We start from the raw sequence: 25,760 nt of genomic DNA, 5'->3' as shown, positions 1-25,760 counted from the left end.
CCATTATGTGCCTAGTGATGGCAGATTATAGGTCAGGGCTCTTCCTTGAAAGGATGAATTACAATTCTACCTGGTGTAGACACTGTTTCATGATTTATTGAAGTTACAAATAACCTAAACTCATGTTTATAATTAAACAATCTAATTTGTCACTTACTGTTACATTTCTGAGGGTTCTTGACTCTGCACTCCATGGGGAATCGCTGATCATCTCTTCCAGACCAAGTTTTAAAGCTGGATGTGTGTAGTGAATTGATAAATGCCAGGCATCATGGGTAGCAGGCACAATAGATGGTACTTAATTCAATTGATTAAGAGGAAATGAGAAATGTGAGCATTAAATAAGTGCATTAGACCAGATTCTATATGAACAAAAACTCCTTTTGTGTCTGAACATTCTAAAAGCTCTGAATTGTCTTTAAAAATAAGTAACTTTTAAAAAGAAAATATTTGAACCTTCTGGAGAATCCAAATGTCCTACAAGTTCAATGAATGAATTAAATTACTGCTACAGTTACATCAACACATACTGTAATATGATATAATCAGCTGTGATTTGTTGTGGCACAGAAATTGCATAGATATGTTCGATTTTAAAAAAGGCCCTTGCCAAATGTTCTTGTTTTACAAACATACAAGGTGTTTTGAAATTCCAGAAAGGTTTAAGATGCAGGCTGTCAACTTTGTTTATTTATTATGATGACTCCTTAAAAGGTTTCAAGTTGATCTGGGAACATTTTTCTAAAATTAATTTCCTGGATTTAAGAACTAAAATATTTTTAGAACAAGTAAAACCTATTTTTTTTTACATGTAAATCCCTTCCAATATTATTTTTTAAATTGTTTTAAATACATACAAGAGTTATAAGTTGCTATAACTCTTTTCCATAATACATCCATTTTAATGCTCTTATACTAAATGAACACATATTTGGATTTTTCATTCATTCTTCCCCTAGATTTTTCATTATTTCTTTTTCCTTTATCAAATCTTAATTTTGCTTAAATTAGTTTACTGCATATCACCTGGATATCTCTTTTCCTAATAAATTATGTTGATCTCTTGTAAAATTTCCTGTATCTTTCAATATTGATATTATGATCTTGATATTTTGATACTTTGATTTCAGAATTCTTCTTATTTTTTCATCCCAAGTGATGTTTACAACTCCAGGCAGATGGTGTAAGTCATTGGAGAAGGAATTAAAAGATGGCACACATTTTAGATAACGTGTCAAAAGATGGCTCATCTATACAGCACATGGCATACTGTAAGAAAGAAAGTTACCAAACCCCCTTTCTTGCCAAGTTTATAATATCCAAATTATTTTCCCTTATACATTGGGCAATATGTGGGGAAAAAAAAAATAAATAGAATTAGATAAATGTGTGCAGTGGTTTTAAAAAATAATGCTGAAATGAACAATGTACAGATTTTATGGTAGAATCTCTCTCTCTTTCCACTAGGCCAGGTTGCTCAAAAGCCCATCCATCCTGGCCTTGAACACTTCCAGGGATGGGACATCCACAGCTTCCCTGGGTAACCTGTGCCAGTGTCTCACCACCCTCACAGGGAAGAATTTCTTCCTAATACCTAACCTAAATCCACCCTCTTTGAGTTTGAAGCCATGATCCCTTACTCTGTTCTATACCACTGCAGAGTGCCATGCATGATACCCTCCCTTTAACAGCTCTGTATTTTACAGAAGGATACAGAGCCAGTCTCCCTTGTGCTTTTTTTTAATTTTTATAGTTGTACATTTTTCATGGGGTGGGTAGGATCTCAGTCTTAGTTCAGGCTACTTTTCATAGTCTAATCAGTAAAAAATGTTTTGGGGAAGTACAAATTACAGGTCTACATCTCTAGAGGGAAAAGGCTGCCTGGAAGAAAGTGCTCCTTCTTTCTTTATCCATATATATATTGTGAAAAAAGTAATTTCCTTTTTTACTACATATAGACTCCTGGAAGTAGATGCTGCTTTGAATTTCCAAAGGGTGAAAGTTTGGGTAAAAAGTTCAGACTAATTCCTCTGCAGCTACATTTTTTTTTTCTGTGTGTAGGCATTTACCTTTTTATTGTGCAGTACTTAGATTGCATGCTGAGACTCCTTCTGGATAACTAATTTTTAGATGTTAAAATGTTAAATGATTCCAGTAAAAGATAAAATGAAAAATTCAATGAATTTCAATGTCTTGAGAAGAATAGTTTACTGGGAAATATTTGCAGTGATTAGTTTATATTGATTAATATTTTATGAGATTTCTGATATTTAAAGTTAACAATACTTACCAGATGGGGTAGAATTCTTGTGTCAGCCTTTGTGTTTGATTTCAGTCATTGAAGAAGGACTTAGGCATAAAATTTTCACTACTGTTTCTTGTCTCTTCAGTGTACTAGATCACGGCTATATTTTTCAGATTGCTGTAGTCTTTAGCCCGTAAAGGACAACTCTAATCATCTGTGCTGTGCTTGACTGCGAAATGAGCATCTGCTTAAAAAATATCTTTATGTTTTCAATATCATTAATTTTACCAGCCAAAACCAACCAAGCTTGAAGAAGTGGATTATTGTGTGAAATCAGCTCTCAATAGCCCTAACTGTACTTACGTGAAAAAAAAAAAATCATCAGTGCCAGAATTGTATTTCAAGACATTAGATTATGAAAATCTTTCAGAAAAAGTAAGGGAAATCTCATAATTGTAGACAAAGGATATGAAAACATGTCTGGATAAAGGTCAAGAGAATATATGGTTTAGTTCTTCTTTCCATGAGGGTGAAGTAATGAAATGATTCAATGTTCTGTGACTATATATTTTATACTATCTAATGTGATGAATTTATTCTCTAACTCTCAAAATCTTAGGTGTGCCATATATTCAGTTATGATAGAATAGCAGATGCTTGCAACATAAAATATTATTGTTCCTGCCAGCTCTTTTTTCTAATTTGGATAGCACTAGGTATTCAACTTCAGCAGGAAAGTAGGTAAACTTGTGGCTCAAATTGTGAATATTACCAGGCAGAAGACCACTGGCTGTATGTGTTTGGGAAGAGTGCTGCAGCAGCTGGTATGGGTTGGCTGTACATTTTTATAATACCTGGACCTAACAAAAGTCACATTCTCAACGTATGAATTGAAAAAAAAAATATTTAAAAAATGGAGATGTTCAGTCATGTGTTATGCTTCCTTACCTAGACTGTCTAGACTGTGAAAACTGGAAGTGTAAGGTCCTGGAAAGGGGAGGTGCTTCACAAAAGAGAGATTCCCAAAAGGGAGAAATGATCTTGGGGAAAATACTAGGGGAAAAGGAGAGAGTGAAAAGGGAGGGAGAAGGGAGGGCAGGGAGGGAAGAAATTACAGGAAGTAGAAGGTGAAGATTGAAGCTGGAGAATAAAGCTGGAAAGTAGGGGAAGGTTCCAGAGATGTGTGGACTCAAATGCTGGTGATCCCCAAGAATGGAGTGTACCAGTACAACATTCTCAGCTTCCCTGGGTGAACATCCACCTCTCATCTGGGAACTGGAAACCCACAGAACCCAGTGTGGTGGGGGGAGACAGTGAGCAGTAAGCTAGTACCTGAGTCAAGTGTAAGGGAATGTTTCAGGTTTTTAAATTCTCTTATGCAAATCCACTATGGGATAACTTAATCTCACCTTCTTTTATTCAGATTTGGGAATAATTCAAATTGTTCTTACTAGAAAGTTATGTCTGCCTTACTATAAATTGCATCTGACTTTGACTTTCCTTCTTTAAATGTTTAGTGTGTTCTTAATGCTTAAAGTTACATTGTATTTGAAAAGATTTTAAGAATTGCCTTAGTGTCATGAAAGAAAAAGTGTATATTTTTCAGTTGTAACAACAAAATCCTTTGATATGTACTTATTTACTCCCATATAGTTACACAGGATTGAGATTTTCATACATTTCACCAATTATTACTTTATTCAAGATTGTGCTCATCCAGATGATATATCCTCTTCAGTCTGTATTTACATCTGACATATAACTATACTTTTATATTTAACTGTGTCTATATGGCTTACTTTATATCCTATTATTTCTCAGACAGAAAAGGGCAGTTTAGTCCAAAATCAATTAATTAAATTATTTATTTTTGAAGCCTTCTTTCAGAATCAAGAGGAGAAGACATAAAATTGGATCTGAAATACCCTGTGACACTCAAGTTTTTGATCTTCCTTTCCCTGGAAAGGATTAAGACCTGTATATAGATACCTGAATAGGAAACGACCTCATTATTTTTTCATATTTTGTCTCATATAATTATGTCCTTCTTCAGACACACTTTTGATCTATGTTACTCTGCATAAATCATATCTGAGTTCGCAGAGCAATCTGACCTTGGGAAAATTGGGCTCTTTCAGGTACAAACTCTATTTCAGGAAGTCAATACAGGTTTGTAGAGATCTAGTTGCAAAAAAGCTTGGAAATAGGAAGACATTGTTTCTTTTGCAAAGTTTCATATTAAATTAATTTCTGAAGTCTAACCATACATAATTTTGTGCTGGTAAAATGAGCTACTAGCAAGACCTTTCAACAAATCCAAAGACTCGGTAATAAAATCTACTCATCTCCGAGTCTCAAAAAATCAGAGGTCAATTCCTCATCTACATTAAACTGTTTGTGAGGTTATCCTATTTCCTCTCAGTCCCAAAAGGAATGCACAAGACAGGGAGCAGGGAAGCAAATACAGCTTCCTGTAAAACCTCTTGAGCACTTATTGCAGAAACCTTACGATTAGCAAAGCTGTAGGGAGAAAGCTAAATCAGAAGCATTTGATGGTGATTTGATGATCACAGTTTGCCTAAACATGATCATTTATCATGTACTAAACCATTCTCTTGTAAATCTGAAAGCATTTGAACTAAATAACAAATTTCTCTTAACTGACCTTTTGGATACCCACATGTGAAGGAAAGGACCCGTATGAGCTGAGTATTTTGCACTGAATCATAAGGACTAATTTGGGTACTGGTGAGATGAGGTGCCATGGAAACTGAATACTTTTAAGTCCACTCAGGGAACTCAGTCCCTTTTTTTGCACATTATGAATGTTTAATTCTGAATGGCAGTGGTCATTGATGAATGTCTCTTCCCTACATTCCCTTGATTTAGTGCAACCAAGCTGGCAAGTGTACAGTATGGGAGACAATGCTGTTAGCATTTGTGTCTCATTTAGTATCTCACAAGAGTTCCTGTGATAAGAACAGCTAGTTTCAGGTTTTTTTGTATCTATTCTCTTCACTTATTGCTAAGTCTTACATCATATCTTACAATCTGTGTGGAGAGTACTAAGGTTGGTAGGTCACCATCTCCAACTTTAGAACATTGCAATATTTTTTCACAACATACTCATCCTATGAATTGAACTGATCCAAGACTCATTACAAATATCGGATATTTACATTTAATTAAAAAATCGAGATATATTAGTTGACTGCACAATGACAACAAAACATTTGTTTTTTCACCCATAGAAAATTAAATCCTATCATGTATCTGTAAGATTTCCACTAAATATGAGAACTAAACCCATGAGATGGATATTAGTAAATCTTCATTTAATACTTTGTAAAGTTCTCATCACCCTTATTCAAGAAAAGTTAACTCTGAGGGTCTTAGAAAAAAACAAAACTATAATGATCAAGAGGAGAAAAGCTCTACTGTGAATAAGGGGAAGAATAAAGGATGTGCTAAGTAATGTTATCAAAGGTGGGATGTCTAGGAGTTCTTTAGGAGTTCTGGCAGTGTGAATATGGGGAACAAAGAGCATTGAAACAGCTTCAACCCATTAAGGATGAAAAATAACAAAGGTAACTAGGCCAAGAGAAAAATTAATTCTTTGTAACTTCAGGTCTCTAACTTGGATCCTCTGAGTCATCACCTGCTAGATAACATATTCTCACTGGAAAGTTCTTAGAATCCCACATGAACTGGACAATTTGCACAGAGAGGTTATTTCTGTTTCACAGCTGAAAATTCATAAGAGTATTTGTGTACCTGAATCTTATTCATCAGGGATCTGTGTTCTAATTTTTTAATCAGCAAATCAGACCTAAACATGAGTTAGGCAAATAATTACCTTCATGTCTCTGTGACTACATAATCAAAAAAAAAGGTAATGAGAAGAAAATATTCATATAAGATACTAGCTGAAAGTATCGTTTTCTTTAAACACATGCCCAGAAATATGATTTACAATGAGAAGAAAGGATTAGTGTTGAAAAGAACCAAGAATTTACTGGTAACTACAGCTGAAAAATAGCAAAATCTTAATTGAATTATCTCTCCTACAATCATGGTACAGAACTGATGGAAGAAAAAGAGTGGTGAAAATAATGAATCTTCTGACTGTGTGGGAATACTAGTGCTACCTGGATAGTTGAGGGATGCATAATATACATAAATAAGAGATATAGAAATACAAATACATTGAGATCAAATTTTGAACACATGATTAATGAAAGCACAATTATTAAAAATCAAACACTTAAAAATTTAAAGAGGAAACAGGCTTATAAAGGTGATAAAAAGCTATTTAGAAACATTTTAGGATTTTGTGTGAGATACGAGCATAAAGCTATTTATGCTATTGATTTCATTGTCATGACAGGGTAACTTTGTTTCTGCCAAAACAGAGGTTTTTCATTTTCTTCACTCTGTGACCTTTTAAAATTGCAGGAGTTCAATGGCAACCAGTTTGGAACATCCATCATACTCACTGCAGCTGCTCCAATGTCCCTGAGTACATGGGTGTTGAAATGGGAAAGAAATTCACAGTTCATTTGTGAAAAGGGTGCTTTCTTCCCTGGGTACCTGATGAGACTTCTCCCTCAATGTGTCTCTTACAGATAAATCAACATTCATACGTCACTGCACAATACTTGCATAAAATTGCAAAAGTATACAGTAAAATATCTCAAAACAATGAAGAGAAGTATAGAAAATTATTTAGAGTTCCTGAAACAAAGGAAAAATGAACAATCAACATTATAGAAATGATACATGTATTTCAATGACAGATAGGTCAATAAATAATATATACAGAATAAAATTTTCCTATACATCATATTCAATTAATAAATTAAACATCAACTGGACTGGACTCTTTTCTGTATAGATACCAAAGAAGAACTGCTCAAATATTTACCTCAAATGTCAGACAAGACACATACATCTGAAAAGAGAATATATTTGAATTTATTTGATAGCACTAGCATAGAAATGATGATGATGATGATGATGATGATGATGATGATGATTACTATTAGCAAGTAAAAAACCCCAATACACAGATATTTTCTCTGTTGAAAATACCCATTGAACATCTTATCCTATTCTTATACTGAGTGAACCAAATACATGCAATTAATACCAAGACAACAACAACCCATGGCTGAATTGCAAAGAGTAGATTTATTCCATTACATCTCTGGCTGGAGGATTCCAAAACACTAACCAAGACACATACACTACAAAGCTCATTATAGCAGGGGCAAATGTGGTGAGGCCTGATCCCTGCATTACATATCAAAGGGCCTGATGCGCATGCAATCTTTCACCAGCTGCTGTTTTACAATCTTCAAACCCTCTTACCTCCCTTTCCCCTTTTATAAGGAGGCCCCGGTCTGTGGAAAAGCCTCTTAAGTCTTTTCACAACATCCTGTTATCTACTCAGATTCAATTTCTTTTTCAGCAGATGAAAACAAACCAAAGCGAACACAAATATGTGAATTCTCTCACAATGAATATTTTCTAACATTTTCTAACATCTTGGAGTGAAAACAATTCTAAAACCAACTTGTTTTTCTCTCTCCTCACCATTCTCATGTTTTTAAACCCTTTTTTTTCCCCACATATACCATTTTAAGAAAGGATAATCTGCCTGTGATATTGACATTAATAATTGTTTCATTAGTTGCCCAGGGAAGCTTTAGAGCTAATAGTCAGTGATGTGTTCATTTAGTCAGGTGTTAAGTGAGTGGTTAACCATGAAGTTCAAACAAGGATCACAGCAAATCCTGCTATTGGTGCTCAAAGGCACATCTGTATTTTCATCTGGAGGTTTAAAACTGATGCCTTAGAGGCAGAAAATGAAGATATGGCAGGGGAAGAGCCATTTAATTTTCTAACTGAACACTATATTTATAAAGTTCAGGTTTATAAACAACTTCTGAATTTTTATCTTCAGTGACCGTGGACACAGTATGGCCAGAGGGGTGCACCCAAATAACCAGTTTGGCCAGTTGTATCACTTCCTTTCTTTTCTGCAGCTAATCAACCCTCCTTGGTTGTGTATCTTTGGCTGACAGAAATCAGTGTCTCTTTATCAACTTCAGTTATTTCATGGTTCATAATAGAACTCTTTGGACCTAATTTCTTTGATTTTAGAATGATGAAATGTTGTTTATTTGGAAGGGGGAAAAAAAAGATCCTTAATAAAGAGATCTTATGGCTTCCTTTGGCTCCCGCCCTCATCACTAATTTTTCTGAACTCCAAACATAAACAATAAGGGCAACACAGTGAGTCACTGGCACTACTTCTGACTCAAATAATATGATTTTGAATTATTTTAATCTTCTGCTCCCACTGACTGTATACATTTGCTTATTAGAAAAGACTGAGAAATTTTAAAAAACCACAACGTGTAGTTAAACATCAATGCTTCTAATGATAATTAATGTTAGAAATATGTGTCTATACATAAAAGAGGCAAACTAGACATGTGCAAAATAGTAAAAAGACAATCTCAACAGTCTAGCTCTTATCAGGTTAGCCAAGAGATACAAAGATGTTGAGTAAAGAAACAAAGGGAAAAAAAGACTTGGCAAAAGCTGTACCAGTATTAACACAGCCTTAAAATAGCTGTGGTAATTTTTTATTTTTTGGTCATGTCTCTTTGAAGACCTATTTGATCAACTTTATATTAATTCTAGAATGGAGATTTTATTTTTGCCTGATAGTAAAATATCCCTGCTGAAACTAAATAACTACAATATTTCTGGATGAAAAGGGCATAAATATTCACAGTAGAATGTGATTGGTCATATTTGCTTCACACTTTCTGGAAGTGCATTTGTCCTCCTGAGACATGCCAAAAATCCAAAAGAAATATTTTATTACTAAAGATGGTAGTGAGATACATGTCTATTTAATAATATTCACCTGAAGTGAATTTTTACTCCTGGAAATAAAAGTTTTCCTGTCTTTATTAAATTACATTACACTTAATTTAATTTAATACATGTTTAAGAGTATTGCACTACTATGAAATATGGTGATTGTGATGCCTTTATCAACCTAGAAGTGAAACTTGAGATAATTTTTTGTACAGTAGGTAATATAAAAGTGGATCTTTATTGGAACTCCTGGGCAGTTATGGAATAATGCCCAAAAAAGCCCACCCACACAGTGTGAATACATTTTTATAGGTTTTGGGAAATTGGCATAATTGATAAAAGTCACCAGTTAGGAGGACAAGTGATGATGCAATTCCCCCCCAGGTCAAGCCCATTCTCTGGAGCCCCCCTTCAGCACTGGCTGTACTTTGTCCATGAGAATGGATCTCAAAATGTTGTTCTCAGCCTTGGTTCCCAGGGAGAACCAAGGTAGGATAGGGGCCTTGTACTTCCTGGGGCTTGGAGCTCTGAAATTTATTTTTCCTTCCTGCCTAGGAAAGGGCATGGAAAACTATTGGGAAAACTAGCTACAAATGCAATAATATGCTACAGAGCTTCAAATATATGTGTAAGGGATACAGAGAATATATAAAAGAGTAAAAGGTCAAAGCCAATAGACATCAATTCTATACTTTGCATAAGCAACAACATATTCAAGTAAACTTTAATTTCAATGATTATATAAAAAATAATTTATAAGATCATAAACTATGTTTCATTGTGTTTTTTATCTTGAAAATTATACAGATTCTTCCCCCTCCCTTGGGAGCTGATATACTTCAGAGACAGAGACAAAAAGAAATCAGTCTCCTCCTAGATTAGGTTATTTTGAAAGACACAAAGAAAATGAGACAGGCAGGCTTTGTGTGCACTCTATTATACAGCATATAATATTCATATACAGCAGCCACTTGGCAACCTAAAACATAAAGAACTGTCATTTTAATTCAGCATAGAAAGAACAAGAAATAGGAGAGCATAAGTTCTATTATGTCAGACATTTCACTAATTTTATGGTCAGTAGGTGATATGAAGATCAGCTCTTTTATACTTGTTCTATTTCATCTTAATATATCATCAGACTTTTTCCAGGATGGATGCAAATAGAAAACCTCAAAAACATCCAGTTAGTAGTTGACTCCATCAATTAACAGCTGCAATAGGCACTAACACTTGCTTTCTCAGTGCATAGAGATATTGATAGCTCAAATAAGCAGCAGATGCATTCAACTACCAAGAATTTAAAAGTAGAATGTGAAAACAAATGTCATTTTTCTGCTTTAAATTACATTTCAGTAATTATGTAGATTATGCACATTGACCAGATTAAGATTGCAGATAGCCCTTGGTTACTTAATTTCATTTTTGGATTTTTGAATGTCTGTTTCAGAACCATGCAGAAAACACTGAATGTGACAAAATGAGAGCTCTCCTTTTCTGAATCTGATTGTCTCTCTGTGTACCGTATAGGAAAAAGATGCATTGGAGCAGATTTAACATTAGATTTCATTTTTGGTTATTGCTCAGACATCAGGCTGAAGAGATGAGACAGAGAAACTGATTAAGACAGCTCACTCTGAAGACAAAACTAATTGTTAAATTGGGGTTGGATTCAGGTCAAGGGTGGTTACTGTAGTAAATAAAGAGGGAGAATTAGACTGCAGTTAGAAACAGTCTGAGTAATTAAAAAGGGACAGAAAGGCCTTCTAGAGTGGCTGAAGAGCCCAGAGTGAATAAAAAGGGCATACAGGCTAGCAGTCACCAATTGCACACAGAATCAGACAACCCAGCATATTGTGGTACCTGGATGTACAGGCTGTTTATTTCAATGAGTTTTCTAGGCTACTGTGGTTTAAGTTTTAGGCAAGCAACTAAAGTTTGAAACACCTATCTTTATTAAACTTCCAAAATCTATTTCTATTGAGACTTAAATTTTGAATTAAGAAAGTGCAGAAAAAAAGAGAAAATGAGGGGGAAAACCTGCTGTATTTTCACAGGTAACATTTAGCAAAATTTTTCAACTTGAAAAAGAAACGAGAACTCAGTAGTTTTACAAAGACTAAAAAGGTTTTAAACACAGAAAAGAATGGAGTATTCCATCTATTGACTCTTCCTATTTAAAGCAGGATTCTTCTCTTCAATCTGTCTTTGAATCTAGCTTTGAAGATTTCAACAGAATTTAAAATACTTTGTACTTCTGGGTTTTTTTTCTTTCTTCTTCCCTTTTTTTTTGGCTTCAGTTTGATGCTTCACAGTCTTTTCATGTCATGTTACTGTTGCTGTGAAACAATATTTACACACAAAGTGCTGTTTATGTGTAAAGTATACTGTATAGGTTATTGGCAGAGGTGTGGATTATCTGTCTGAAATGGGAAGTCTTCTGCATCATTTCATTCCCACAGATGAGGTTCTTTCCTTTTAGCACCTTACAGCACATCCGTCTTTGTCAAAACCTATTTACTACAAATGAGCTCAGGCATATTTCTTCAGTGATTCAAGTCCTAGTTTATTACTCCTCATTACTTGATGTTCCACCCAATTTAATCACATCTGCATACTGAGAAATTGTCCTTAGATTCATTATTCTAGTTGTGCTGTGATACGCTTGATAAAACTGAATTCTTAGCTATTTCTTTGTATTATATAAAGGAGTTTATCACTGTATATGTAAACTATATTCTTGATGCCAGATCTAACACCATATCTTTGACATCATTATCTTTTTATTTGAAATTTATGAAAGCAAGATGTTAAAAGTGATGTCTGCAGTAGAATGCTAGTAAAAGTTACCAGGAATGCAAAAGCTGTAGTTAATTCTTGGTCTATTTTCCCAGTTATTCTTTCAGCTATTTCAAGACAGGATTATTTAAAAACAATGTTTTGTTAGTGCCCATCTCCTGACATCTTTCCTGTAATGAAGTCTTTTGACTAATGGCAATGAAGTCTGGTGGCTATAATTAGTGACAACAGCTAGTTTATATTCTTGACACTCACAGATTTTTGCAGTGTAATCTGGGGGACATTACATACATCAGGTCACCTATAGGTAAAATGTAACAGCAGCACAATGCCTAGTGATAAAAGATCCTGTGTACCTTCCTCAAGTTAAAATACTTTGGTTTCTGTAAGAGGAGGCAAAGCTTAAAGACTTATAGCTGATTATTTAATATTCTTTAGAAAATTAATGTCTGGATCTAAACTGCCACTGAAAACAGTTACTATCATTGGCAGCCCATGCGTTTTACCAGGATAGCTTCTCATCAGCATGCAATAGCAAGAAAATACTGTCATAGTTGTTCATTTTTTATCTGTGGAGTAATACATCTTTGTTACCAATTCTTTTCCTATACAATGTATAAAATGAAGGCTAAACTAAAACTAGAACTATATAAATGAATCCCCATACCAAAAGTATCTCTAAGTTGAAATTTAAGATTTTTTTTGTCTTTCAGTTTGCAGTTAAACAATTGACTTAAGTTGCATGTGACAAGATCTGAATATCCATTCAAGTTTGCAGGAAAGACTTTTAGATTCAGTTCAATGGTTATGTTCAGTTATGGTTTTCATTGACCTCTAAATGGTTTGATATTTAGTTTTACTCAGTAGCAGCAGTAATAAATAGATTGATTGTATTTTCACTGCAAAGAAAAGATACTTCCTCATTCAAAAATTTGTGTTAATATAAACAGTATCTAAAAAAGACATTATCTGATTCTGTAAATACTGATTTTTTTCAGTTTTTTTAAAAAATATTTTAATGTTTCATTGTTCCAAAAGGAAAATTAACAAGATATAAAATATAGGACACTTACTGCAAGATTTTTATTGTTCCAGAAATAAATTAATAATCCATCCCTCAGATTTCTGTAACAAAAAAGCTGTAGCTAATATATTGATTAATATTCTTCCTGGAATGAGAAATTCCAGAACTTGGTCATGATTCTGTCATTGTTTCTTCATGGGAAATAAATTCAAGCCATCTGAGAGCATCTGATGGCAGACTAGGATTGGATTTTAATTTTTCCCCCTCAACCTACTTTTCTAACTGGTAAATAATCAATTACATGCTGTCATCATGGTTCAAAATAAGCCAGCACATTCTAGAAGCTTCATTAAACTTTTCTCATAAACCTGGAAATTGTGTGAGATGGAACATATACTCAGCGGTATGGTAATGTAACAATGAAAAATCACTGATGGGACATCATCTTTGCCTATAAGGAGAAGACTTGCCAAAAAAAAAAAAAAAGGAAAAAAGGAAAAAAACAAAGAAGAAAGATAAAAAGAAAAAGCATAGGCAGAAAAGAAGACAGCACCGGAAAATCTGTGAGTGTGCACATTCACCGAGCTGTGCCAGAAACTTTGCTGGTCTGATTCCTGTCTTTTAAATCTGACCTAATGGAAGAGTACATGTTTTAAAAGACATTAAAATGTGGGATTATTATAAGAGTTTATTGGATTTTTATATTTCAGACTGGTTCTGATAAGACACTCTGTTGGTATAATTTGTCATTAATAAAACACATTCTAATTACAGCAATCTCTGTTCAGGTCTATCTTTTACAATAATAGTTCCAAACATCTTAACCTGACACTTAGGAATATGTAAACTATTCTGTACCAAGTGTTCACTGGATGTACCTGAAATACTGGATAGAGATGATATTCATTATAATATATATTGATTCTCTGACCAGCAGCATATTACTCTTATTCTTGTCTTATAAAAATATAGGAAATAAATCAAAACATGACTATCCTCTGAGATCTTTATTCTCTATTTATTTACTTTGTATGGTATATTTTCATTATTGATAATTTGGCCATAAGTCAAAAGATTCAATCAATGTTTACCTTAATATATAGTTAAGTTTTGTTCTGTATAGATAATAACTGCTGATATATTAAGCACATGATTTTTTTTTTTCAATGACTTTCTAATCAATATGGCAGTAGCAGAAACTAGTGGGTAGAACTCAGTCACTATATTATCATGTTTGAGACACAGCAATTCACTTTCCGCAGAATGTTTATTGTGTCTTCCCTTTCTTTTGGCTGAAGTGAACAAAGGCAATATAAAAAAACTACAAGATACACAGACAACTCTAACTAATATTATGAACACTTCAGACATGTTTTGAAAATGGTTTCAGTTCAGCACAGCCTTGCCTATGCTTATCTCTTTCATCAAAACCTGAAAGAAATTGAAAGACAGGCTAATTAAAGAGAAACATTCAGAGACTTGAGAGTATGGATTGAAAGACTAATTACAAGTTTTTCAATACTCCCTTTTGTTTCTGTTTTTCATTTGTACTTTTCCTTCAGAAAAAAAGTCAATTTCTACTAGAATTAGCTAATAATGTTTAGTTGCTCATCCTACATTCCAATTTTTTGTTCTTTATATCTTTGAGGCTTCAACATCCTGTTAAGCAAAAAACAAAGTGAGGGAAATATGATCGTGCAAATTTGATGGAAAAGTCTTGTTCCACTGCTCAGTTTTATAAATTATGCACAAATATTGACTTACGTATGCTGTAAGACCTCCTAGAATAGGGCCCCAGCATGTGCATCTGTTGAAAGAGCCTGCCAAAAAAAGTGTGTTTCAGCCTCCAACATGTAAAATATGCATATTCAATTACAAAAAATCATGACATCATTTCAAAAAGGTTTCAGTAACTTGCTGCCATCCCCAGGAAACAATAACTTGCGTGCCAACAACTCATGTAAGTTTTATGTATCGATTTAACTTAAACAACAACACCAAAAATAAATTAACATTACTGCATGGCATTTCTCGTAACACACAATGCACTGGAATGCCCTCCAAATAAGGTTGTTGCATATAACAGTGTATATGCAAGCATCTTTTTACTTCATGCACCATTTTGAGAGTAGTACTGACAACAAAAAGCTCACAGGTTCAAAATGCGCTTTTTTCCCAGATGTTTTTCTTTTGCATACTCTTTTGCTATCATGTACTTGACAGTATTTTTCTCCAACTTCCTGAAAAGAACCAAAATTATAACCCTGAATATTTATGAAAAGCAAAACACACTTCGAAGCACCACCTTTGGCATTTTCTTTCCATGCCAATATTAAAGTTATATTTTGGGACTGAGCAAATGTTTGAAGTATAGGAAACCATAAAAATGGTTTAAAAATGGAAAAAAAGCCCTTTCCTTTCATGGACAAAAACAATATCTTGTACTCACATTTGCTTTTCTTTCCAGTTCCTCTGTTCCATTCCTTAGTGTCCCACAGTCCCTACCAAATGACTAGCAATAGAATAAAATCCTCTACCTCATACCTAAAATAAATATAGATAGGCTGACCTAACCACAGGCATACTTTTAATGAACACAATTTTGAGTGTTTTATACAGCTGTAATCTAAGATTAGAAACATATGGTTCTGATGGTAAATTAGCACTATGAAGATATACGGCAGTGAAAATTTCATGACATTTTCAGAACACATAAAGTACCCTGGGCTTAGATAAATTCAGACCTAACTCATTTTGAAACATGAAGGTTGTAGCCTTGTCAAAACAAGTTGGAATAATGATAACACTATAATGATTTATTGAAGTTCATATGAGGAATAATAAGGAGAGTTTTAAATTATCATCTGTGTTAGTGTTTCATCTGCATGGGAATCATATAGAATTATGTTTGAGAACAATAAAGCCTCAACAAAAAGGCCGGACTATTACTGGGATAGAAAGACAAAATCCTGTGAAACTATTTAATTTCATTTCAATAGATTTTTCCTCTCTGTGAATATTTATTATGGGGACAAAAAACAATGGATTTGGAAGGCAGCTTTGTCTTCAGAGCTCCATCTGTCTGAGTGCCAGATCTGTGGCTGTGGATCTGTGGCTGCAGAGCACTGCACCAACACAGCAAGGACATTGCTTTGAGCCATTGCACTCCAATTAGACTTAGAAGGTACTTAGTGTACATGTGCTTCAGAGAGCCTTTTTCAATCAAATTAACATTTTTCAAAGAGCTGTATTTCTAGAAATACAGAGCATATAAAACAATCCAAAACCAATTTTGAACACATGTTTTCTAAAGTGAATACTTTCTGGGAAGGAGAACTTACAATAGCTGTAAACTGAAGATCATTTGTGCTTGATTGATAATATCCATTTTGCCTTGATTTTTTTGTGCCTACATGCCAATGAATTTAGGGGCTAAGGGACTCTTTAAGGATCTCTGTGGCTCAAACACTTTACTATTAAATTTTAATGGGAAAAACAAAGGGTAAAATGTAAAGGACCATAAACCACTGGTAGGTCTCTGCTACCCACAACTGAATGCCAGTATTTGTAGAAAAAAGTGGGTCCATTGGCAAGACTAGGCTTTGTTTAAATAAAGAAACATTCTGCAATAGCTGTGAAATACCAAAAAATTTAGATTTTGTCTATCTTTAATTTATTTTATTTTAATTTATTACTTGGTGGCAATAGTTACCTTGGAAAAGTTAAACAAGGCTTTTCCTTTCCTTTGGATAGGACTAAAAACAAAGAATGGCATCATACTAAAGGAGATGGAAAGACAGATTTCATATAATCAAATGCAGATATTTTGCCTGTGTTCTGTTTAGCCTCGTTCAATTGGAGCTTTTTAAGCCTTCAGAAACAGATGAAGGAATTTTTATCATCATGTTCAATTCTCAGCCTATCACCAGTGGAAAAAAGAACAATATTTAGACTGCCTCCTACCTATCATAAGAATGAAATCTGATTAGTAGAAAATGTATAGGCAAGCTGAGAGAGAAAAAAAATCCAAACATATATGCATGGGAAATATTTCCTTCACCAAAAGATTTACTGAATATTTTTTAATGAAAGCTATGGTCCAAAACAAATGGAACCAAATTAAAAGTGGTTTATTTGATCCATCATAGAGTAGGCTTTACAGAAAATGACTAAATCCTTTTTTATCCTAAATTTTCAAAACCAAAATCTTCGAAAATATTAAATATGAGGTCAGTTGTTACCAAACAGATGAGAATTTTTTGGAAGTACCACAGTTGACCAGAAGTAAGCTAAATAATCTTGAAATTATATGGCAATCAAATATAGTAAGAGAATAATATACATACACACCAATAAAACTAAGAATTTTAATATTCTGGAAATAAAAACATGAAATATTGCAATAATCCAGTAATATCTCTCAGGAATTCTATCAGACAATGAATGAGAGTAGTATCTGAGGTATCACATAGAAAGTGATATAGGCAAAATGGGGAAAAGCAGAAAGATCAAGATGGAAAGGGACAAGCTCAATCTGTATAAACCAAAAGAATTTATTTAAAAATTGCAATATAAACTACAAATGTTTTTCCCTTATGATGATCAAGCCTGAAGAATATTACTAACTACATAGAAAATGAGCAGCCCATCTGGATGTAGTAGCAAAAACATGATGCAGAGTGGAAGTGTGATGCAAGCTGTAGGTACTGTAGAAATCTTTTTACAATTTTTTTTTAAAGGCAGATGGCAAAAAAAAATCCAGTGAAATGAACTATAAATTACTTTGCTACTAGGATAGGACTCCAACCAAGACATAAGAAGTCTGGATTCTTAATTAGATTAACCTACAAAATCCTTGGACTAATAATTACTGTTTTATTTTCCATCTCTCAAAGGCAAATTACTTTCAGGAGCTTTGGAGAGTATGATCATCTTAATCCATCTGTCAGTAGCTTTTTAATATTGGAGAAAATAAATTTCAGTTATTTCACTAACTAACTAGGAACTGGAAGGAAACAGAGGTAGAAAAAAACAAGTTATTAAAATTGAAAACACATACTGTTTTTTGTAAGAAAGCATTATTAATTTGTTATTACTACATAAACTATGAAAGGACTATATGTAAGGTGTATATTGTTGAAGTTGAGGTTTGAAAATCTGCATTCTTACTGGTTAACACTACTTTGAAAATTAAAAAATCTCCAAACACTATACTACTAAGATAGCTGTCAATTTCAAAAATATTCCAACATTTTTGAATAATATCATGCACAACCCTCATGAAAATTAATCCAAATTTCAACAATTAAGAAGTCTTGTAAGCTTAAATAAAATAAGTGGTCCTTTCATTTGCTGTGAAGATAGAGTGGGTGAAGACCTGGGTAGCATCAGAATTATGCAGGTCAATGTGATCATCCTGATTACTGAATTCCTACTTTTGAAAAAAAGCTCATAAGGATAACTCCAAACCTTCCAAGTTTACTTGTGCAGAGACATCTCTTTTGGAAAGCTGTCCCAGAATTCCACACACTTATATCAAAACTTTCAAGGTCATAAGCTGTTATATTCACACTTTATCCCTTACTCTTATTAATTTTGAGGAATTATATTCTGGTAGAAAGTTTTACAAGGCTTAGCAAGGCCAATAGCCTCTGGAGAATAGCATGACTCCAAGACCTTAAGATCCTGAATTCATCTGTATACAGATCACTTTAAAAGTTGACCATTGAAAAGCATCACTGAAGGTATTAAATAATCATGAACTGCATCCTTTTAAAGTTAAAAAGAAAGAAAAATGTATAAAAGTAGATGTTATGTGATTAGGAAGCATTAGGAAGATTTTATCTTTTCTTCTATTCTTCTTTTGCTGTTATCAGGGTGACTTTCTACAAGGTAATTCAGATTAAAATGCCACATTAGAGTAACCTCTGCTAAACATATCTAACTTTATAACCAATGAAATTTAATCATCAACATCAAAGCAATAATTAAGAAATTTGGATCTGTGATTGCACAGAGAAATGTTGTACAGTGAAGAGTAATTGCAAGATTAACTGCTACATATATGCCCTGAATTCAAGAATGTTGAATCTGCTAAGTCATGCACTGATCCCCTTTAGATGCTTATTTGCATGCAACTTCTATAACAGACACAGACCTCATATGGAAATACTTTTAGTTATGATGACTGCAATTCATTAACAATAGGATGGATTGAGAAGAAGTACTCTGTCTTTCCCTAAGCCAGGTATTTTGTAAGATGTTTTACACAGTGACTTGTTTTGGTATTTATAAAAACATGCTATCATGGAACTGATCTTTTTCTACTCAAGAGGCTGAGCAGACATGGCAAGAAGACATAGTCCAAAGCACCATACTACTCTAGAAAGCTAAAACAATACCAAATTCTGAATTAAATCTACGTTTTTTTTTTTTTTTTGAAAAGCAGGAGACAAATCTGAATTACAATATTTTTGTTTGGTTGTTTGGTTTTTTTGGTTGGTTTTTTTTTTCTTTTTTATTTTCCCATAATTAGCAGCAGAAACAGGTTAGGAAGTGTACAAAACTCTAGGTCAGGGGCATAATGTCTAAAGGGAAGTCAGTGTTGGGTGAACTTGCAACTGAACCTATGAGCTGCTAAAGATCTAGTTGCTTTTAAAATATAATTTAAAAAATGAAAACTTAAGTAATTTACTAGAGAAAAAAGTCCTTTTGAATATCAAGAATTTATGTTTCTAAAACATTCAGGAGTTTTTGATGACCCAACACTAGAATTACTTGAGTTTAAAGAAAAATTAAGCTATCAGCATGCAATTCTTTTTTATTTCTCAGGGGGATTTGCTTTGCTGTTCAAGACTCTTCCACTTTTTAAATCTGTTGTACCATATCATACCTACTTAAAAATACAGATTTTCATTGAATAACAATATTTTCCTTTAAATAATGATACCTGTAAATATAAATTAAAATCTTGCCTGCAGTTTGGAAAGAGGAATTAATAAGCTCTACTCTAAAGCCACGTAAGATGATCTTGAGACCTGAAATAGAAGAAAAGTTGGGCATTTTTGAATATATGATCAATGGTACTTGAGCTTTCTCCAATTTCCTTATTACTATATGGAGAAATATCATAGATATATGTAAAAATATATTATAAAAATATATAAAAATATAGGTTTTGTCAATATTGTCAAAAAACTTTGTTTCCACAAACTGTGCTTTCTTCATTGAACTATGCATGGGCAGCTGCTGCCCCACTGGGTGGCCCCTATGCTATACTTTTAATAGTTTTTGTGCTTTCAAATATAATTTCTTTTAAGCAATATTTTATCTAATTTATATGACCAGCCAAACCAGAAGCTGCAAAGATAATATTTTTTAACTTCCTTTCTGATGAATAATAAATGTCACATAGGAATTAGAAAGTAGGATGTAGTTGCATGTGCCATCTGCTGTGTATGGGAACAGAAGAAAGATATTAGATTTTAAATTAGGGGTTTCTTTCCTAGAAACTCAAAGATGAAAGGAAACCACACTGATCACTTGGAAAGCAATACTACTCTCTATCAGTCATTAGAAATCTACCAGTGCTGAGAAAATCTCACAATATGACTCTGGAAAGCTCTCTAAGGAATATCTACAAAGTGTATTTTAAATAAAAATTAATGTCATTAATGTCATACAGTCTTCTGATTATTTACTTTAATTTCTTTTCTGTTTCTTCTAGTTGCCTAAGGCCTGTGATAGCAGGATATGTGGAGAGAGTTCTGAGGTAAAATACAAAAACTTGCACGCTGAATTCCCATAGTAGCTGACTATTTGCAAAAGTAAGGAGAGCTACATAATTACATATTTACATTTTAAAAAATTAACTTACCTTAAAATAACTCCCCAAAACTCCTCACATTTTGCATCTGAAGTGGAAACTGTTACTGTGCCCATTCTAGCTGCCCACTTGGCCTCAGCTGTCACTAAAGACCCAAATGCTGACCGAGCCATAAACAGCACAGATTCTGCTTTTCTGCAAGGGGCACAGCCCTGAGAGATGACAAGGGACGAGGTGGCTGTCAGGGGTGGTGTCCTCCAGGATGTGTGCAGCTGGGATGATTGAGCTGTTTCTGGCTATTTTTTATTTTACATCAATAAAACATATACCAGATTGTGTTTTCTTCTGCTTTATAATTTGTTGTTTGACTGCTATGCACAGATTTTTAGTTTAAACAGTTGTCATATTTTTTTATTTAGTATCAGATGTTAGCATTTATTGTACATATAAGAATAGTAGGAGTAGAATAAACGGAAAGATAAGCAAGACAAAAGTGTAATTGTTTTGAAAAAGTGGTAGAAATCAGCTTCAGAACAGTTGGTCGCACACACAAAAAAAAAGTTTCTGGAGAAACCCCTTCATCTAGACAGTATTTTAATATTTATTATTATATGTAATATTACAGGACCTTGAAAGTGTCAACCTGGGATCAAGGTATTTTTTTGTAGAGCTTTAATTAAAATTTCTTATAAAATAGTTTTGGCTCAAAGAAGCCATAATTGGTCAAAAATAAAGAAATTATGAAATGAAATTAGCAATTGCTTATACACAGTATTTATAGTAAGCTTGTACCATCATAAAACCCAACACAGATAATATTATACATGAAGGGTTGTGAACAGAGGAGAAAATGTAAAAATATGGAACTATCCCTGAAAACACTGTCAATGCTCTAAATTTGAACTTTTAACTTTCCTCTTTTTTAAAAAAAAGCCAAATTTCTGTGATTTTTTTTGGCTCAACACTTGGGTAGCACACAGATGACCTGGGACAACGTTAGTCTGTAAGATACCTGCAGATAACTCATGTTCTGACTTTCACTACTGTCCACATTCCCCTCTGAGATGAAACCTGTGTATGGTTCTGGGGCTAAATTGGTTCAGAGACCTCTCTCTACAGGTGCCATGGGTAAAAGAATGAAGTTACTCATGGCTGGGCTATTTCAAGCTTTCCAGCATTAGGATGCTATTTCAGCAGCCCCTCAGCTGCAGATCCCCACTGCACTCCTTTAGTACCACTGCTGGGTGTACCATGCAGCCTTGGGGTGACAGTACAGTGTAACAGCCTTCAAGCTATCTAAGGAGTGATTTCTCAAACAAAAAGACACCCCCAGTTTCAAGGCTGCAAGGGCATCACAAACAGCTCACAAGAGACCTGGACTGCTATGACACATGGAAATAACCTGCTGGCTTTAGAGTCACTCACCCTGGAAAGCAGGCACTTGAGCCACTCTGTTCCCTTGCCTATGGAGCAAGGGGTCACATCCTGAGGAAGTTATTAAAGCTATCACTGTAGCTTTAATAGAAGTCTAGTAGTATTGACATCTGCTACCATAAAATGGACCCAAGCAGAATTTATTAGAGATTAAGTACCTGTGTCTGAAGTAAAATTTCATCTTGTGAGCTTTATCAGCTTCCTTATGCTAATTAGAATATTGTGAAATATTAAAAGAACATCCACCTCTGCTCTCTGCATAATTTTCCAGTAAATATTGACTTACAGTCTGCTAATACCAAGTGCAAGCAAATAAAAAAAATTTGCCTGAAGCTTCAGGAGAAATGTCCTGGTTGAAGAGTCTCCTCCCAGGTTCTCCATCATCAGGAAGCCAGACTGTGTAGGAAACAGGGCTGTGAGGATCACCAGAAAATGCTGTTGGGGCCTCTGAGCACCTACACAAAGTAAGAAATACCTCAAACATCCCAACCCTCCCTTGTTCAGCTTGCTTTTCCCAGCATAATCACAGAAAATAAAACTGGAAGGTTTATGCTGTCTCCTCCTGCAGGGAGGATGAGAGAGTCCATGCATGGACTGGGAGTATAGAGACCATGTACCCAGGCTGGAGGGGAACAGCCCTCTGAGCAGCTGACAACAAGCCAGTGCTCCTCACCAGTGCCCAGAATAGGTAGGATGAGACAAATGCTGTCTGAAGGACATGCCTTTACAATGAATTTCTTAAGTTTACACATGACAAAATCTATTCCCAGAGCCTGAGAGAAAAAAAGGTGATTTGAGAGATGGAAGTCTGACAGAATTATACTCATGTATTCTGTGCAGATCCACAAAAAATGCTTGGAAAGTCACACATAATTGATCACTGCTTGTATTTTCTGAAGCTGTAGCAGTCTTAGCATCTTAGTCATATAATTTCATGTAATTAATTTTGCTAGCTGGCAAGGCAGCCCCCAGTCTTTTGTGTATTGTTAGTTATTTTCTAGCAAATAACATCTTAAAGAAATAGGACAATAGCATGGCTCATTTTTAGGCTGATTTTTTTCCCCCAGAAACAAGCTATAAGAAAGATGAATAGGTGAAGAAATGAAACACTCATGTTGTGTATGTTCAGCACTGTATGTGGACCTGGTGAAGGTAAGAAAAGGCATATTTTAACAGAAAAACAATGGTTTGTATCTCAGCATGCCATCCTCACGTTCTGTTTCTGCTCACCACACATGCATTCCTCAGAATATCCTAAGTCCATCAGACATGGATTGGGCTACATGGGGAGAGAAAAAAGTTGTATTGAAATATATCATGAGCAGCAGGCTTCACACGTAGTTTTCACAAGTCTCCAGCTTCTGCTGACATGGCTCTGATTTTGACAAGATAGGTCAGTCTAGTTCAAAAGCTGGAACTCATTATGGCAATCCTTTACAGTAAATATGTGGGAAAAATTAACTATGATGGAATACAAATATTTTTGAGCAACTGTTAAATGCTGGGGTTGGGCCAAATGGACAGTTGGCCTGGGGCACCAGATTTTTCATAGGCACACGTATTGTTAATGAGCACTTAGTCCATCTATCTGTTACCTTCAATCACTCAGGGGTGCCTTCATTCTGCCTCCAGGATGTCTGAGCCCAGACGTCTCGCCCCAGCCTGGCAGCAGGAAGCCTTGATGTAGCCTCAAAGATGAGAGAAGGCAGCTGCAGATGAATGAATGCATGAAACTAGAGAGTGATGCAGACAGAAGAGGAATCTGCATGTAACCATCTTGTGGATTTCTGTTGTTTTGTCTTGGTCAAATAACAGTCTGCCCTCTGTATGTGGGAGGATGTGGTCCCAAAAGGCCACTTTGGATGTAAAAGGGCAAGGTGGCAGAAGGATTTGTTCACAATGCATATTGAAAACTCTGATCTTGTTATTTTCTTTCTTCATCCTTCCTTCTGTTCATCTGCTTCGAGGCTTTTGCTTCATGACTCCCCTCAAAATTACTTTCTTACAATTTTTGTCTACTTTTAAAAAAAATTTTAAAACTTCATTTGATTTTATTAGTACTCTCAGTTGAGTGACATGTAACTTGTCACTTGATGTCATCAGTTCTCAAAAACTAAATAAATTATATTCAATTATCTACTCAGTCTTCTGATAACAAGCAATGTTTTTCAGGGAAGCTTGAAGACAAAATACAAACAAAAACTCTGGGCCTTGCCTAGGTAGGATGGTTTCTTACACATTTTGATATTGTGTCATTTACAGCAACATTCTACATGGAGAAGACTGGCAAGCCTTAAACCAAACTCTTAATAAACCACCAAGAACACAGCCAATTTAGAAACACTCAATGTCGTACAAGTGACCCATTCCGACCTTCTGCAACTTTGTTTTCAATTGAAACAATCACCAGTTCAAGCATGCAATCTAGTACCCCCCCATCCAGTTAGGCATTTCCTCAGGGGAAGAAAACACCAAAACCCACGACAAAAACCCCCATTAAAAACTGCACACGTGTTCCTATATTTTAACTACCCAATATTTCCTAATAACTACTTTATTATTATTCAGTCAAACTTTAAACACACAATCACGTGCAAAGAATCTGCAAGAGGCAACTTGAGAATCCAGGTGTTTGCCTGGATCCCCAAGAATAATTGTATAGGTGAAAAACTGAGAGGACAGCTGAGTTCTAAATAAAATCTGTGTGCACTGTATGGTATATGACAAGTAATTATTTGACTATTTTTTTCAAGGATGAATAAAGGATTATTTTGCAATGCACAGTGATGACCAAATAATCATCAGCAATGATTATCCTGTCTTTGTTCTCATGCAGGAATAGTTTCCTCAATCAACTTGTTATTTGACACAAATAAAAAGCTCAATAAAGAAACTCTAAGGGTCAATTTAAAACACTGATCATTTTGATCCATTACAGACTTCCACTTGGGGTCAAAAGGAAATATCAGGTTTTTCAATTATTTAGTTAGAGTAGTATAAAAGTGCATTTTAGATAAAAATCAAATAAGGAATGAAGGGAACCTCAATTTTTAGAACAGAAGCAACTCACTAGGGTTCACTGGCATTGTCATAGGCTACATATATTGTGAAGCAATGTTTTTCATCTGGGCTGCATGTTTGGCATGTGTGTCTCATTTGCAACTTACACTAGGATGCTGTAAATGACTTAAGGATGTGAATTTCAATTGTATGAGACTTAGTAATCTCATTTCTCTCAAGATTTAGTACACTGTATACCTGTCTAGAGGAATAGATGGTCAGATATAGGATAAAATTTAGAAGAGCAACTGTTGTGATGCAACAAAAGATATATGATTCTCCTCCCCCAGTCCCTCTAGTTTACTCATTTTCTCTCTGGAAATTGTTTGAGGTTTTTTTGACACAAAAATTCTTGGTGTGCCTATCACTTTCTGTTAAAAATATCTTAATGGAGTAAAAGAAGCAAAATTAGATAATAAATTAAATAGATTATGATGCATTTACCAGGGAAATGACCCTGTAGAAAACTGTTGACATGT

At 34.5% G+C, this 25,760-nt stretch overlaps 1 long non-coding RNA gene across 1 annotated transcript in view; it reads left to right on the top strand.

The window, feature by feature from the left end:
- Positions 1-25,533, top strand: part of LOC139592647 (uncharacterized) — a 149,391-nt gene extending 123,858 nt beyond the window's left edge. Inside the window, exons 2-3 of the long non-coding RNA XR_011680079.1 lie at positions 20,689-20,733; positions 23,854-25,533. This is a non-coding gene — a long non-coding RNA (uncharacterized lncRNA). The remainder of the gene's footprint in view (positions 1-20,688; positions 20,734-23,853) is intronic.
- The last annotated feature ends 227 nt before the right edge of the window (positions 25,534-25,760 follow it).

The sequence above is a fragment of the Agelaius tricolor genome, unplaced genomic scaffold (genome assembly GCF_023055355.1).
Source record: "Agelaius tricolor isolate 1412-34295 unplaced genomic scaffold, bAgeTri1.0.p SCAF_8, whole genome shotgun sequence".
Lineage (NCBI taxonomy): Eukaryota > Metazoa > Chordata > Aves > Passeriformes > Icteridae > Agelaius > Agelaius tricolor.
This window is presented reverse-complemented; position numbering and strand designations above follow the sequence as displayed.